Source organism: Mesoplodon mirus (assembly GCF_964341445.2).
Source record: "Mesoplodon mirus genome assembly, chromosome: 8".
NCBI classification, from domain to species: domain Eukaryota; kingdom Metazoa; phylum Chordata; class Mammalia; order Artiodactyla; family Ziphiidae; genus Mesoplodon; species Mesoplodon mirus.
The window spans coordinates 21,277,030-21,281,565 of NC_138984.1; positions in this window are offsets into that span (position 1 = coordinate 21,277,030).

Consider the following 4,536-nt stretch of genomic DNA (forward strand, 5'->3'; position numbering starts at 1 on the left):
CTCATCCCAACCCCTATGGAGTCAACCTCTGTCATGTTCTCTCCCACCTCCCCCATCAGTCCTCCTCTGTTTCCAAGCGACAGTCCCCTTCCTTCTCTCTCCCTGCCCACTGCTTCCCCATCTCCTCCATCAACCATCCCCTCTCCTGCTGTTTAGGCAACAGAGGAGAGGGAGAGAAGGGAATGGGTAGGAAAAGTATCTTTTTTTTTTTTTTTTACACACACACACACTGTATTTTACTTTTACAAGAGATAAATAGACTGACACCAAGCATTGTAAATGGATGACCACAGCAAAAGCAACAATGACTGCAATTACCAAACACGAAACACACTCACACTGTGTCATAATATTGACATTCAGTCCAGTAATCCTCCACTGTAACAGCTCCTTTACTTTGCAGTGAAAATTGATTTGTATATTTTTTGCCTCTGAGTCCTTGTGGGATTTTTTTTTATTCAAACAGAAAGTCACAAAAATTATCATCATCCTCATCAGTTCACTCAGTCCCATGTAATTAATTTCTTTTCACCTTGATCTTTTGTTAGCACTTTTATGAATTCATCAGTTTTCCATTAGAGTTCTGAAAATGCTTATTCATTCTGTTCAGCAGTATAGTCAGTTACCAGAAACCTGTACTTGTCAGAGTCTGGAAGAGTATCTTGTGTTTAGAGCTGATGGGACTTGTTCATGAACTGGATGTTGGGATGAGGGGAAAGTCGAGGATATCTTCTCCACTCAAAGTCCCCCAGACAACTCAAGTTCAACGTGTCCAAAACTGAACTTGTACTGTGAGCTCAGGTACTTCACCTGTCTTATTTCACTTTATACCTTAAAAGCACCAGTTCAAAACCACGAACAAAATTTGAACTCATCTTCCCTCTTAAACTCTCCCCTCTTCATCTCCCCTCTCCATCTCTCTCCTCCCTTTGCTCTCTCAGAGAATGGCATCTACCCAATTGCCAAACCCAGCCCTCCTTTACCCCCAACGTCTAATAAGTCCCCAAATCTCAGGAATAAGCTACCTCGTTGACAGCTCTCCGATCTGACCGTTCTCAACACCTGCCCTGCCCGGTTCAGACCACGCTCACTTCTCACCTGGATCACTACAGTTTCTTCCTGCCGGGACCTTCCATCCCCACCTGTGTCCTCCATGCTAGACATTGCAGTCAGAGTTCACTTTCTAAAACACAGATCCAGTCACGTCATCCTCTGCCTAAATTCCTTCCTTGACTCTTGAGAGCATTCGGTCTTAAAATCCTTCATCAAGACACCCAATGTCGGGCTTCCCTGGTGGCTCAGTGGTTGAGAGTCCGCCTGCTGATTCAGAGGATGTGGGTTCGTGCCCCGGTCCGGGAAGATCCCACATGCCGCAGAGCGGCTGGGCCCGTGAGCCATGGCCACTGAGCCTGCGCGTCCGGAGCCTGTACTCCGCAACGGGAGAGGCCACAACAGTGAGAGGCCCGCGTACCACAAAAAAAAAAGACACCCAAAGTACTTCCTGGTGGGCCCTCCTCGCCCTGCACCTCCCATACCATAGGCAGCCTCAACCATCGGCAGGTCTCCACGTTCATTGTGAGCTCATGCTGGTCCCTCTGTCTGAACCCCACCACACATGCGTGCACGCACACGCACACACACACACACACACACACCACGCCTTTCCCCAAATTCCTATTTCCTCCTTACAGCTCTGTCCTTACACGCCTCCTGAGACAACAACTCTTCCTCCTAATTGCACCAGGCATACCTCCGTTATATGGCTCCCTTTACTAGAATGTCAGCCCCTTCAGGACAGGGACCATAATCTTTTTCACCTTCATATCCTAAAACCCTAACACTGAGCCCAGGATACAGTACTAACTGCCCGTAGGCAGCACTTATTATACGACAGAAATGAGTTTATATTCTCAAAGCAATTCTTTGAGAGAGAAATTATCTCAACATTTAAGGATGAAAACAAATGAGGTTCAGAGGTGAGAAATGTGTCCAGAGTCACATGTCATAAGTAGCAGCCTCCAAATTCTGTTCCAAGACTGCCTCACCTCCAAGCCCATGCTCTCAATTATCCCATCACATGTAGCTAGTATTCCAGACACACCTGACAAATGCAGGCGCTACAGCGGTGATTCTCCACATTTCGAGGGCGTAAGAACAGGCAACCTAGGATAGGTCCCGTGGTTCGCAAGTTCAACAAGCGTCCCCAGTTGACTCATTCTGGACTCCTGGGACCACCTCTGAAGCAAATGACGCTTTGAGACAGTGTAAACTCAGTTTCCCATGCTGCCACACGGTGGCAGTATAGCCGCAGTGTTTGTCAACGGCCCGTCCTAAACTAAAATTTAAACAGTTCCAGAAGGTGAGCAATCAGCTTGACATCTTCAAGATCCCTGCCCAGCCAACCATCATCCCACATGGATGCAATTAAGCTTTGCCTCAGAAGAGGTTTCTAGGTCACAGTATACATCAGTCAGTGCGGTTCCTGTAGCTAGAGCCACAGCAGAAGTGCTGCTCACATACCCATAAAATCCACCTCTTCAGAGGGTTTAGAGTACAAGGAGGCTGCAGGCAAGTGACATGGAAATGGGCAGGGAGACTGTGGCATCCTCAGGAGTACGCTGCAAAAATATTACAGAAAGGACCCAAGTGAGTTAGCAACCTTGGGGCATGGGGGCTGGCATGAGAGCTAACCCCAGCAGTGGCCCCATAATAACCCCTTTCATTTGGTACACTCCTGTAGTTCTCAAAGCACATTCACATCTATTGTCTCACATTAATAACCACCCTGTTATCAATTGGGTGATATTAGATACCAACCCTGTTGAGGCTGAAATCATCCCCATTAAACAGATGAGGAAAACTGAGGCTCAGAGAAGGGAAGTAACGTACTTCCAGGGCAATGGAATAGTAAGGGACAGAATTCAAACCCAGGTGTTCCGACTTCAGTATTCATTGCCTTACTCCTTGGCTTTGCACTAGAACATTAATTAATCAATTAATGTTAAAAAAAAAGAAAGAAAGAAAGAAAGAAAATACGCCTGCAGTCCACTCCAGACCAATCAGATAAGAATTCCTGATAGTAGGGCATCAGCGTCAGCATGAAAATTTTTTTTAGCGCCCCAGTCAATTCAAATGTTAGCCAAGTTGAAAATCACTGCCCTGGCTGGGAAAGCCAGCACGGCTGCCCCACCCAGGACAGCAGCCACCGGCTGCCGACTACAGCTGAGGGGATGGGAGAGGGGTGGTGGGATCAGCCATCAGTAGACGAAAGAAAATTCGTGTAGGGACTGGTGACCCACAGGCTGCAGATCCAACCAGCGCCCAAAGCCCTCCAGGCTCTCCCCGAGCATCCGCCCTGCTTCTGCCCACAGTGGGCAGTGTAACTCAGGGCTGAGCAGCATCCCCTCTCTGGAGTTAGGGGCCCCAGCCTTGGGTGGTGGAGGTGGGGCACTTCCAGGGACCATTTCCTCATCTGTGAAGTGGAGCTAGTAATGGCACCTCATTTGTGGATTCATGATGATTAACTGAATTAATGCACTGCCGGAGCAGCCAGCCACTAGCTACTGGCCCAGCCTAGATACTCTGAATGGGGATGTCTGCTTTGGGGGACCTGCTTTTCTTCTTCAAGGAGTGAAACTCATCTCACCCCTGATCCGGGCCCCAGGTATCCCTCTGCCTCTCCTGAGATGCTAAATGGACGGTCAGGAGGGAGGTGGATCAGGCAAAGCTGCCTCCGGTCCCCTCCTCCATGGCAGGAAGGGGTCAGATGTCACAGAAGACGGGTGGCACCGTGAAACATGGGGCCAATGCAGCCGTGTGTGGACAGTGGGTCTGAAAGCACTGTGCACTCCTTCCCCCATGCCCCCCCCCCGCAAAGTGAGGAGCCCCCTGGAATTGGCCAGGGCTGAAGGGGCCAACAGAACCAAGCGGGCAGAGCTCTCACACAGAACTGTGCTTCAGAAATAGGGCCCACATCTGTGCCTGGTTCCCTAGTGCCTCCACATTGGTCAACACGTGCTATTCTGGGGCCAGACAGCTCCTCAGGCCCATCGGCGAGCAGGCCTGGATTCTCAGAGGTCACAACAGCCCCACTCCTTTTCCTTGGGGGCTGAGTAGATGTCTGCCCCTGGGCAAGGGAGCTCTCCTTGACTTCAGGGGCCAGAGGACCCCAGTTCCACCGTTTCCCTGCTCCCTTTCTTCCTCTGCAGTGTCATCTGAATGTGAGAGAGGAAGAGACACGGGCTCCACCCCTCCTCCCCCAGGGCCCACCCAAGGGCGGGAAGGTGGCCAGAGCCTCAGCTGGGAGTCCAGACTCCTAGGGCTGCAGTGGAGGCTTCCACCTGGATGCAGGACTTTGAGTCTCCACAGCCCCTCTTCCTACCCCATCCATCTCATTGCTGTGTTATGAATGGAAAACCGAGACCATGCCTGTCCCACTTCCCCGCGAGTCCAGCCAAGGCTGGAGGGAAGGAGGCTGGTGAGCCTCGAGATCTCTTTCCCACGGGGGCCCCAAAGACTCAGGCAAAAGACACGTGC